Genomic DNA, 14,391 nt, shown 5'->3' with positions numbered 1-14,391 from the left:
TGTGTCAATTACATAAACATAACGATTGGGTCAATTATGGGACTTCTGAAATGGATCCAAATAAACCAAGACTTTTTTCTATAGTCTGGTACCTTTCTTTGATACATTTAGAGGTTGTACTTAGTTCCAATATTATGATATTTTAAAAATAATTCCTATTACTGGTAGTATTTAATTGTGACAGGAGATCTTTACAAATGTAATTAGATTCACTTATGAGGGGGAAATCATCTTTACTTTGCTTGTGTGTTGAAAGCCTCAAATGTAGTCGTACTTTTATAGACGATTTTCTGCAGTACATCAGTACATTTCAATGTTTTCTAATTACTGACAAAAGTGGTACGGGGAAGCTTGAGTAGGGAAAGGTAGGAGGGGGGGCTTACTTGCACATCTTGTTATTTTCTCTAGTTGTATGCAATATAAATAGATTTAGAACCAATTTGCAATTATTATCTTAGGAATGATATATGTACTTATTAGTGTTGTGTGAGTCACATCATCAATATTCGTCCGGTTCGGTCTTAAATAATTTTTTTTTAGATCAAAATTTCGGTCACCACCGCAATCTCCAACGGTAGACCGAAATTTAATCATTTTCAAATCTTGTACAGATTTTTTCGGTCTCAATATTTTTACCTATTTCTTCTGTCAGTGGAATGATTTTCTCTACTATTCTAATTTAGGAGTTGTACTAATCAAACAATTTTAACTACATATTAGACTGGCTTTATGTTGTTTTCTTTTTAGACCGGTCCCATCAGAACTTCTTTAAACGGGTTGAATGTGTTCGGTATACTAAAAATAATACTGGTCTTATATCGGTCTCGGATTTTCAGACCGAACCCTAACCCTAGTACTTTTGTTGTTTTCCTTGGCAAACAAACTGTACAAACATCCAAAAACTTTGATTAACAAGAAATGGAAAAATATTTTTTACAACAAAACTTTTTAGCTAACTTTCCATATCATATGAAATACTAAAACCGATATGGACAGTTTTGACAAGAAAGTTACAGTTGATAGGAAACTTTTGCTTTTTATGTGTATTTTTCAGTAGGCTTCGATATAGTAAGAAGCTTAATTATACTATATGTATGTACAATCGAAAGTGCTATAACTTAACCTTATTTCTGAAGAGGAAAGCATAAATTATTCTCTTTTTGTTTGTCTGTATATCATATACTTTTTATATGTTAGAGAATTAGTTTTAATATTTTTTTAGGAGTAAACATTTTAGTTAGGTATATTTTTCTATTTGATTAAAAATATTCAGCGTTTCAATTATAAAATAAATAAATTTAATTTTAAAAGTAATATTAAAAGTAATCATGGTTTCAACTATAAGAAAACCATATAAAACTGTTAAAAAAAAATTTCAAAAGTACTTTTTTTTTAAATAAGCTTTTTCAAATATATAATATATATTTAAAAAATAATCATACCATGTCAAAGAAACTAATATTATGACTTCTCAGTGTTATATAAGTTGAAAAATTATTTAATATTTCAATTATTTCTCTTTAAAAAAAATAGATTTTATCAATACACAAATTTGCTGAAGAAGTCTGACAACTTCAACAATACATATTGCTGATGATGGATATGATGGCAAAAAAAAAAACAGCAGTAAACTAATAAATGTACACAGATCTCTATGAACTATTGTCCTTTAAGTTAACATAGATTTTTTTTAAGACAGTAAAAGTTTACATCCATGTTAGTCGTTCCAAATACAAGAAAATTATATTTAATTCAATATTTTATCCAGGCAATACAGAGCAAATATTTATATTCTGAAAGAATTTGGCTGTTTATGTCTCCTTCATGATCACACACTATTAAAATGATGATTTCATTTGAAAAAGGCTCTATAAGCAATGATGACGTTCGACATAACCCTGTTTATTTGAAGTCCAATACTTTTTTTCATTTATTTGCAAAATGCTTTATAGAAATTTAGAAATCTAAAAGTGTAATAAAGTGCAAAAAGAAATTTTCAACGTGCATATTTAAAAGGGTTGGGTTCGTCCTGAAATAAAATCCTAGAACGGTCTGAGACCCTTATAATTTTTGTGGACAGACCTAATTCGGTCCTTAAAGAAATTTATTCTGGTGGGCCATATTAAAAAATTCAATCTTGATTTGTCCCATCTAAAATTAGGCCTCAAACAATTTTGTAGATGCATTGTTAATGACGTCACTTGTGTTTCCACATTGTAAGCCTCCGTTTAATGACATGCTATAACGTTGAGATATATTTTTTATAACTAGTATAAATTTGATGTGGAGGAAATTAGTGACTTTATATTTAGATACACAGTCACACATAAATAATAGTCCAAATTGGGCTATAATTAATCAATCAATTCAGACCCACGTAGAAAAATTACCAGTATTCCATTGAGTCTCAGCATTAATTCACTAAACCTCCAATGACCAACAATCTCAGCAGCATACTCAACAACTAAAATTCAACAGCGACAATCAACAATGCTACGCCCTAGTACGAGTAAATCAGAATATTCATATTCACAAAGAAGGGAAAATTGTCTATATCCTCGTGACTGTAAGTAAATCGAAGTGAAAAGTATTTGTTGCCAGCTTTAATAGACAACATATCTACTGAAAAAGAATAAATAAAGTATAGTGCACTCACTTGGTAATACGTTTGAGTTTTCAAAATAGGGAGAATTAATTAATAAGAGCAGAAATGTCTTGCAGATTACCAAAATATACTTTTTCCTTAAATAATGTGTACTCACGAGGTTTTTGACATTTTTTGATAATACAAATGGTATTATTGGCAGTGGAGAATTAACACTAATATACTATATTGAAATATGAGTATAAATTTAACTGTTGACAATCAATTATAGTAATGGAAAAAAAAACACATAAATGCAGACATTATATAGCAATGCATATATGAAAAGAGTTTTTCTTTTTGAGATATTCTGATACAGTATATATTATTAGATACTCAAAATGAGTAAGTTTCACTTATGAATCCAATATAATACTGCGTGTGCCTATTATATTAATATAGGTATCTACATATGTGCGTAAACATACAATTATGAGGCATCTATTTATTTATGTACTTATGTAACCCCGAAAAAATCAACCATGTCTGTATATCATAACCCATGTTTATCAAGTTACCTCCCCCCCCCCCTCAAAAATATATATTTATATATAAACTTTATGATGATTATTACTGCTACAGCGAGTTGCTATATCTTCATATTAAAGTGAAATTTTTCATTGTACACACATTTTGTTCCTATCTTTTCATTTTATTTTTTTATTCTCTTAATTTTTTATTATTGCTTACCTACATGAATGAAAAATCTACTGTTTCATGGTGAAACACCATTTTTCTTTCTTATCTATGTTTATTACATACATATGTACCCATGTTATGTTGGGCTTTTTTGTTCTTTCCGTGGTTGATATTCTTATTGTTATTGTAATAAGTGTAGGTTATCTTGAGGAATGTACAAATAATAATGAATATAATATAAAAGAAAAGGAAATTAATGATTTGGCTCTCACATTCCAATTCTGTAATTAAAAAGAGGAGGGATGTCTCTTGAACTCTATTGGTATTGAATTACAATTTATCATTTCTCAAATTAAGAGTGAAATTTCACAATGTAAAGTGTAATTATCTTCATGCAATGTAGTTAAAGCTCTTTATAAGGTCCCTTACTTCCTAATAGGCTTATGTTTGATACCATCTTTCATGAAATCAATACTCTAACGGATCGAAATTTGAGGGACCTTCCAAATTGGTCTCGAAACCATGACAGGTGCTGAGAACCAAATCAATACTTTCAATTTTATCTCATCGAAACATTAAAAAAGCTGAATAAATGAATAATGTATGACAGAAATGAGGCAAGATCCATTTAAAGAACATAACCTTCCAGCTTTTTTTTTTTTTGCATCACAAAAAAATTAAGGATTTTTCCAATATAAGATATATGGGCCGCTAATGGCTTATCTGCCGTTATTCGTATATATAAAGAGTAATTAGTTCGATTTAATATTAGGCCACTACTTCATTCTTATTTTTCTAATGAACTCTTATTTCATTACCAAAAAAATTGACTTCTTAAAAACAAATTTATATTTAAAAATAGGGAAATTTGAATATTCCAGGTTGCAATGAACGCAGTTACAAATTGTCAATTTCAGGTTAATTAGTTCAAATGCTTGCTAATTTACCTCAAAAAAAAATGTGATACAGATATATATCCACGGTTTGTATTAATATAGCAATGAATTATCGTTAACATGCCTCTTAAATAATGTTTCTTTCTGAATGTAACTATTTAAAAAAAACCAATTTTCTTAATGAAGCATCTGCACTTACAGTTTTACAAACCTGTAACATTCACATTCGCATGAATTGTATAATGTTGACTTTTTTATTTAAACTATTAGCAAATTCAATCGGTTATATTATAGAGACAATTTTTTAACGGTAAATTGAAAGACGAACAGTTAAATATTTCTTTTGAAATATTCTTAAAGGAAGCAATCAACATAATCACATAAACGATTACTCTAATTGCTACATTATTCAACCCTTTGAACTCTCAACTTTGTTTCTCTCTTATCAGAGGCTCTTGAGCCATATACTCCAATATTAAAGCTATATATTCCTCATAGATCTAGAACTAGGGTTCACAACATGTATGTATTTATGTACCGATAGAAATATGTGACTGGGCTCTTGTATTCCCACCAATCTAATTTGTATACTAGAACACAGTAGATACAACCACAAAATGAAGGTTTTTGTAATTCCAAAAAATAATTTTAGGTTTCAAAAAAGTAACCCAGTTTAGTCCTAGAATTTTTTCTCTGAAATGCAGAGGCACATTATCATCAAATTTCTTCATAAAAATGAGTGATTTAAAATATTTAATTCAATATTTGATGTTTATCTATATCTACTCAATATTTTGTAATATGTATGTCTATCAAATTTCAAGTTCATATGTAAACAACCCTGGTCGATATATCTTTAAATTGATAGCAATGCACATTTTATGAGATTTAGTCTAATTTATCGAATCAAAACTAGCAATAATCAACATGTGAAAATATCTACTAAGTTTTAGAATTTTTTCAACCACTAAGGAAAAATATATATTCTGTTGTAGACAATAAAAAAATATACAATTGTAATTTGTGAAAATTCTCAAATTATATATTTTTGAAAGATCTTGTCTATTTAAAAATTAAAAAAGATTGTTTGTTTGTGACCATTTTCGTAAGACTTGTATAGTCTCAAGTTAAAAGCTACGAACTGTTTTCTTGATTTCTTGTATTCTTGATTTCAATTAAATCTCATTGAAAATTAACAATTTTTATTGCTTTTAGAATATTTTATATTTTGCAAATTAAGTGAAAATGTAAAAGGATAGTAAAAAAAACAATTGAAAATATAAAATTTAGTACCATTTGAAGCAACTGTGAATATGGAAATTTAGTACCATTTAAAGAAATTGTGAGTATGGAAATTTACAACCTTTAGAATTCGTAAGTATGTAATATAGCAGGACATCAATATCAAAAAAATTATACATAAATAACCATACAACGTCAAAAGTACATAAATCTTCTATACATTGTATTTCCTACGTCTAGATAAAAGCGGTCGTTTATGTGTTATCCATAAGCAGATTAAAATATGAAATAAACATTTACCTCTAAATATAATAAATAATATCAAATATATTTTATTCAGTTTTATTATTTACGTAGAAAGGAGCAAACAAAAACAAAATTCGTTCATATACAATATTTAGAAATTTGTATAAATATTTTTTATTACGGATGGATCGATCTAAAAAATGTTGCTTTTCCATTCAATTCCCTTAAGGACGAGTTCGAATCGGACAAAATAACAGAATTAACTTTGTTCAATGACGCCATGATAAACATACCTTGGAAGTATGATAATAATAAACACTTTAATTAAATCTTAATTAATAATAATATTGAAAAAAATTATTCAAGCATTTGTATGTCTCAATAGTTATAACAATAAAACATATTTAACGTTTGACTGATCAGGAATTACACTGATAAACTGAATTACTTTAATTTTATTTAAGTGAAAAAAGAAGTTGTTTTGAAATTTATAACGTAATTTAAAGAACTGATAACAAGGACGGAACAGGACTAATTCAAGTAATGACTGATGCATATATAACCTACTTATCTGGGGCATACCTACAATCCTTAAGCTTTAATATAGCTGATAGTGGTATGTTATGTACTACTGAATAAGTAATTAAATCTGCTGCTAACTTTCCTTTTATTAACTAAATTACAACCTTTATTGATGCAAAGTTTGTTGTCTTTCTTGTCTTTTTACATAAAGTACAGTCACAGAGTTCACTGTATATGTATAGTACCCTCTGATGTATATCATAAACATATTTTTATCTGAGAAATAACTTTATAGTCGTATTAATGCACTATTACAAGCGTGTACATACAGCACCGAACGTGTATATAGTGATCCCTCATTTATATCATATATATATATTTTTGATCTAAGAAAGAATAATCCAATATTTAGTTTTGTTTCTATGTGGATTATTTATTGCTCTCTGATGTATATCATAATTCCTATGCATTTCATTATAAAATAAGATTTGAATAAAATATAAACGCTGGTATGTAAAAATAAAATTAACTATCGCAGGTGTTTTCTATTTAGCTAAGGAGATCACTAGTTTGCTTGTATTTTGTTAATGAGCGCTCTAGAGAATAAAATACTCATCAGTCAACCCATCATATTAGTTTTTTTCTCAAATTTTTATAATTATTCTTCATTCTTGACGAGAGAACACGTCATATGAATTGATATAAGTATTGAGTAGTTACGTATCAGTGTGGTCATGAAAAACAGGGAGTAACACTAAAGATTTCTTAGGGAGTTATCTTCTATATTATTAAAGCAAAATTAATCTTTGAGCCGACGCTTAATTACTCCGGCCAATGCTGAGTACTAGTGCTGGCAAGCTATAAAATAAAGATTAGATTTATTTAAGCAAACTACACTCGTTGGTTATTGATCATTGTTTGTGTAGATATATTTCATGTGTTTATATCAAAGTATGGGTATCGATAATTTACAAAACATAAAGTGAGAATATACATAATTATTTTCTGATAGCTTCTAAAAGAACTGTTTTCTCAATGTCATAAGTCAAGAAGTATAAATACATCTCTCCTTTATAGTATATATTTACATTAATTTCATTATCTCGTTCCTGTTTTCTTTGATTGAATTATCAATATATGAGTCTATCTATATTGTATTCATATCGTATATTATTACCCTATTATTATTTTTTTGCTGATGGTTCATTTTTGGAAGGTACATTCTTATCTTTGTTCACAATTACTATGAGTCAGCTCTGAAGAATGATGTTGGTATATAATGTCTTAGAGGAATAGAAAACAAAAGCCCGACTTGAACAAAATTACAATTTTTTTAATACTAATCATTTTGACTCACATAATTATGATATTAACTGATATTTGATGCTATATATTCATACTAACTCAACTTTTATAACCCAATTTATCAAATATTTGGTTTAAAAAAACGTGTTATTAAAACTGAGTTATTCTTGCGGAGAAAATTATAATATATGTATAAGTGAGATTTTTGATAGCAAAAAGAATTAATGAGTGAATCGCAGCTTGAATTCTTAATTAGTAATCTTTTCAAAAAGTTTCTAAAAACTTATTGACTTCGATTTACTACAACAATCTGATGTAGCGCACTGATTTTTTTTTTTGGGTTTTTTTTAATGTTCAAACTACCTGTTAATTAAAAACCAAAATAAATTATTAAAGCACAAGAAAGAAACTTCAATAATGGGCATCCATATAAATTAATTTATTTATGTCATAAAAGAAAAAGAAAAAAATATTGACAAAATGTTTGTAAATATTAAATCGTAATATACACAAAATATGGTATTATAACTCATAGTATGGCCATAAATTTTGTAGCCACATAATTAATTCTTATTATATGTTTGTTTGTAATTTACATAAATCTACATGTGCGTACATATATGCAATATGTACTCGTATATGCAAAAAATAAGATTCGTTTTGCATTACGTGAAATCAGAAAGGCCTTGCAGGCAATGTGGCTCCAATGGCATTTGAATGCATATTATTATGCTCTTATTGTTGTTCTTTTCCCACTATTTATAATCTTTAAATAAGTTTTTTTGCATATGACTTCTTTTTATTTCTGACGTCATGTCTAGAAAAATATCATGAAAAATACACAGTAAGTTATTGTTTTTAAATTATTGGGATAAAATATAATTTACATTTTTGTGTGCGTATGCTTTACATCTCATCATAAATTCCATGTTTTCCTTGATATTCAGGTAAATAAGTAGTATTGCCACTTTTGTAACTGTCCTTATAAAAATAGAATTCAATCACTGAGCCAAAAAACATGTTTTTTATTAATAGAGAAATTATACATTACATGAATGTGGTATGAGTTTTGCTTACTTTTTTTTAGTTTGTTTACAAAATGAGATAGAGTGGTGTCGTCTTGCGCAAAATAGTACATCTTAATTCAAATTCAAAATTGCATTTTGATTCATCTACGTTCCACCCCTAAACTACATAGTGTCATACTACCTTGCAAGTAATATATATATACTTTTATTTAATGTTCCTTAAATTAATCGGATGGAGTTGCACCAATTAAGTATAAGTAAACATAATAGTACTATATTTTACTCCCTCTGACAGAGGAATTGTATTTTTGAAGTCGATATACATTAAGTATATTTTCTTTACAGGGATCGAACGAGACCCGAACTTATACACATTGAGTTCAATAGAATAATTTCTCCCGAATGCGTTTTCCCTTGATTTACGTCGTTTTTTAGTATGATTATGTTCCGTTGTAGAGGTTAGGGATAAAGTGGTCGAAAAATTAAAATCCTTAGGATGGTTGGAAATAAAGTAAATGTAATCCGAAAGAAAAATCAGTTAAAAATGACGTCGTCATAGATATCAGCCAGTAACGTCATCATCAATCATTATCGACCATCAATTAAAGTTAACCCCAAATAAAGAATAATGCCCAACAATTAGCTTGCATGAAATATACTTAAAGTTTTTCTCAACAAATTAATTGATAATTTGAGGTACTTCTTTATTATATTATTATTGAAAATCATGGCTCGTAAAGGGCGATTTAATATTTGGGATAGTGTTCAAGGATCAATAGTAGGGACGGACCGATTATAAGTTTCATTTTCAGAATCAATGTAACTCTAGTAGACATATTGTCTTTGATGTAATCCCCATATGATATCGATAAATAATAGTGGAGATACTTTTATATAGACATTCAATTTGGAATGGCCTTTATCTCATAGTATTGGTAATCAAATCAATATAATTTTATTCAAACAAATTGGACCATTATATTTATCATAAATCTATGTACATTTCTAAAATCCTGAATTATTGACGTCTATTTAGACATCAAAATGGAACTAAAGTCTTAACCGTGAGGATCAAATATAAATACATATAGCGAAAAAAAAAAAGAAAAAAAAAAAGGCTTTTATATTTCATCACTAGCATATCAATTAAAAATACGTGATTATAGCATTATACATTCTTATTTATATATTGTAGACTATCAATCCAAAATTTGCAAGGAAGTTATACTTTTCTCATCTCTAATCGATCAAAAAAATAATAGTAATAATTTTGAAAATATAGTCATTTCAATACTAACAATATTGATTTATTATTAATACCTACTAAAATTATAAATAGTTATTTTTTTTTGGCATCAAGTATCATTTTATTGTATAAATATATCCGCTCGGAGCGAAAACAATGCATCGATAATTTTTCCAATAAAAAAAATAGGAATGGTCACTTGAAAGCAACTTACAAGATGTCCGTATATTTTCCAAATGGAAAAATTGGATAACTTTTTTTAAAAGAAAATTATTATCCTTGTATTTTTAAGAAGGATAATTCAGATTGGGGGAGGGGGTGTCAGAAATTTATGGAGTTAAGGTGATTGTTGGACCAATTTTTTTATGACGTCAGTGGAGCTGAAAGTACGAATCCCAAAATAGTAAAATATAGTTTTAAATGCGTCAATACTCCGGTGCACCTATCGGACGAACGGTATACCGAACAACACTTCTGTAAAATAACAATTTATCAATCGATACTTAAGACGTGAAACAAGATCCAAATTGTTGATTAAATCTTTATAAAATGTAAGAGATTGACATTTGTTGACCAATGTCTTCATCATCTATCGTGTTTCTTGTTTTTAATCCATGTGAACTTTTGCGATTACATACGTATATGCACTTACTCATCTCTGTGTGAATAAGAAAGAGAGGAAGAAGACGAAGCAAAATGAAAAAAATAAAAAGTTGTTTTTCAACCTTCCAACATACATAGATTTGCAGCAACTAAACCGCTACCTAAACACATAAATAATATATAAAAAAGATGGATATGAGTTATAACCGTGGGTCTTGTGAATATCACGTAATCCTGGTATGGAGTACATACAAACGTTTGTACTATGTTTGGGAGATGAAGAAGACTTCTCAGCTGAAAAACATACACAGATAATCTATAACAGATAGGTATACATATTAAAATAGAAATCCCTCTTATACTTTGTTGTGCAATAATAAATTTTTTACACAGACAGTTACTTTGACAAGTTTGATTATAATTTCTTTATGAGTAAATATGCCATGAAGTGCAACCCCCCTCCACCCCAAAATAGACCACTTCATGAAATTTTTAGGGAGTGGTAGTACACTGCATAATTATATACATTTGTTGCTATGGCTTTAATTTATATTTCTGGGTTATGAGATATAACAACTAATATGAACATGGATATAAAAGTTATACTTGCTACGTGGCAACAATTTACATTCATTTAAATACTTTAACGACTTGTGTGTGTCGACAGACACTTCCTGCGATCTACCATATAAAAAATACAATATTTGAGCATAAAAAAATAATGAAACAACAATCATCATTATTAATTTGGATACCGCAGCATCATATTTGAGTATGTATAATACTGTACTCCATGTCAAAGGGGAAAGAATGTCCTCTCAAAAGTTCATAGTACGTTTCAATTAGGTGCTGAGACTATGAGATTTATTGTATTTATCCGTTTATTTTGAATTGCTCCATACCAAACTATTTGGCATTATTTAATGTGTATAATTTTGTGCCGATCTACTCAATCTAAAACATCACGATAGGTTCTAAATATAGTGGTACAAATTGAATTTATCGAGATAATGGTATACGTATTGCAGTATAAATAACGCATTTCAAAATATCAACACATGATTTTAAAAAATTATCGACGAAAACAATATCCCAAAAGAGACATAAATTATTATATTGAATAAAATGTAGGCAGGCTCAATACTCAGTCATTCCTGGAGAAGAATATATCCTTAATGATGAATTACTAATTCATTACTTAATATATATGGACTCAAAAGACAATTCTTAGGTCTAATAGGATTAATAGTTATACTATAATGTTTTCTTAAAGTGTAGTTCTAATAAAAGTTCGTAATTTTCTCTGGCCTCATCCCATCCCCCTACAAACCGGTTTTAATAGAAACACACACCTATGGAGAGAAAGCCTAATACGAAAGTTACACCACCACGTTCTTTGCTAATGAGCAACATACGACAACATACCCCTGTCTTCTTTTAATCAGGGCCAAAAACGTTGTGCATTTTTTGTATTTTGGGTCCTTTTTATATTTCTCTTCGGAGAAAAGTTTACGTGATATAATTAAGATAACGACATCTACCATAAAGCTCTAAAACAAGCAGACTAACACCAATAGTAATAGTATAAATTAATGAATTATCATTATATTTAAATCATTATGACATACAAAATAGCTTCTTAACTTAATAATATGAAGTACTTTTTTTTAATACTATTTACTATAGTATTTTCTTTTCTCTAAAAAGTATCTTATGATAAATTTCATTAGTTTATAATGATATCTTCCGTAGTTAGTATCGTTTTTCCTTACTTTTTTGTTTTGGTTGTGTGTTGTTTGTTTTTTTTCAAAAATAAAAAATGTCTTTAAATTTTACTATTGGTTGAACATTAATGAAGTAAAATTCATGAGCAAAAATCTTTTATAAAATTCTATGAAATTTTTCTTGTGTTAATTGAAGATTTGATAGTACTTTATTTTCAACTATTAAAAATTTTAAAATTTATTTGGATTATGATCATATGAAAACATTTTTTTTATCAGCCAAAGGACATCCTTTTTCTGGAAAAAATATTTATTTCACATTTACATAAATTAAAAAGTTTCCTTTAAAAACCTATAAAAATTATTTCTCAGCGTTAATGGGTCAATCCATGTACAAGACTATTAAAGTTATGTCTACGATCATTCTGGTTTTCGAAACTATATAAATCTTGTATTTGAGGGTATATTCTCATTTATTTTGAAATTTTCTTAAATAATTTATACCCAAAATTAAAATTTCGCTCTATGTGTCAAAATATTTTTGAAGGGGAAAAAAATTAATTTTATTGCCTTAATAATACGGTTAGCAGCAAACTATTTTTAGATTTTTGCTAAAAAAACAGGTTTTTTCATTTTGTATGTTCATATTTTACAATCTAAAATTGAAATATCTGTAATAGTCACAAAAATATTCATGATAATATCTGCTTGAAAAAAAATCACCTTTAGTTATATTTTCTTATTATACTTAGTAATCATTCTTTCCAAATGGTACATGCATTCTCAAATTTGTAAATATTTTAATAGAAAGGTCTTATAAAGAATAGATGAAGATGTCAAAAGGAACAAATGAAAATGTAGATGTCTCAAAAATGTATGTTACATAAATTGAATTATAGCCTTGAACTCAATGATAAGAACATTTTTTTAATGGTCACCTTCTACTGGATCTACAGAAGGGAAAATAAAATATTTAGAAATGTATTTAGTAATATTTATTTCATTCACTTTTCTATTTTTTTTAAATCATATCAAAACAATAGAATGGGGACTGTCATATCTATATGTATATGTAGTACACAATATCTAAGTTATCATAATTTTGAATCCTTTTAATCACGCTTGAAAGATAAAGAGAGGAAGGGAGGGAAAGAGCTTGAGTTTATTATTGTTGATTCCTTTTTGAGCTCTACATATATACTGTCTAAAATATTCTTATTCTTTTCAACGGTCCATTAAGTAGTTGAAATGTGCATGGTTCAAGAGACTTTAGAATTGAAGAAAGGAACTCCACTCCCATTCAACAAAGTGTATAATAATAATATGTATCCATTATACTTGAATATCTCATTCGTTTTGATTAATTCCTCAATAATTTAAAACTTCAAATATGTCTACTATATATCTTTGTTTGTTTATACGTTGGTTACAATGGATCAACTTTGAATATTTACATTATTAATATGTATACAGAAGCTTTGTTTTGTTTTCAAATTCATAGCTTCTTGCTTTATATATATTAGTATATATGATAATATGTCTTCATTTGGAGAATAAATTAGGGGTAAAATTACGAGCATTTCCTTGGTCAGGGTTGCGTACTCTATGAATAACTTATTAGAAGACTTTTCCACACCATAATTATAACAAGGTAATTCATATAAAATATCATAAATAATAATTATATATCGTTAATTAAGGATGATGAATTAACTCTTTGTTACTCACCTAAATATATCCTTTAATTAGAGTACTAATAATTATTAAATGAAAGTAAAATATATTTTTATATACTCGTAAGTAATATTTCCGTCCTGGAAACTATGTACATTAAGAAAAAATAAAGCCACAAATACGATGCAGTATTTAAATTATCAAAATTAATCAATATTTATAGATAATAGGGTTTCTCATTTACCGGCAAATTGTGTATGTGTGGGATCTTAGAAAACAACTTTTTTAGGAAAGAACATATTTAAAACATTTATTTTTATATTTCAAGAAGTTACATTTAATTTTAATGTACTTTTACCACTATTTTCTTAATTCTTATTATTATGACGAGCTATTTATTATATATATATATAGGCCGCGGTACCCAATTTTTATGAATTCCAAAACCCGATCCAACCCATAACAAAAAAGCTTAAGTGATTAATGAGCTAATTTTTAATGGAGTTGAAGGTTTTGAGAATACCTATCATGCCCCATAAGCCAAAAGTCAAACTTGGGCCGCGTATATCAAAATAATCTTAAAAAAAGTTGATCCGAGGATTCTTCAAAACGTTTAATTTAA

General features: G+C 27.7%; 1 protein-coding gene and 1 long non-coding RNA gene across 14 annotated transcripts in view; one reads left to right on the top strand and one right to left on the bottom strand.

Annotated features, from left to right (window-relative positions):
• LOC121114753 (uncharacterized) overlaps positions 1 to 14,391 on the bottom strand; it is a 170,333-nt gene that overhangs the window by 75,414 nt on the left and 80,528 nt on the right. The window lies entirely within an intron of this gene.
• The window catches only part of LOC139904962 (uncharacterized), a 38,965-nt gene that overhangs the window by 405 nt on the left and 24,169 nt on the right, over positions 1 to 14,391 (top strand). The window lies entirely within an intron of this gene.

The sequence above is a fragment of the Lepeophtheirus salmonis genome, chromosome 3 (assembly GCF_016086655.4).
Source record: "Lepeophtheirus salmonis chromosome 3, UVic_Lsal_1.4, whole genome shotgun sequence".
In the NCBI taxonomy this organism is placed as follows: Eukaryota; Metazoa; Arthropoda; class Copepoda; order Siphonostomatoida; family Caligidae; genus Lepeophtheirus; species Lepeophtheirus salmonis.
Note: the sequence above shows the minus strand (reverse complement) of the source record. Positions and strands in the feature narration are given on the sequence as shown.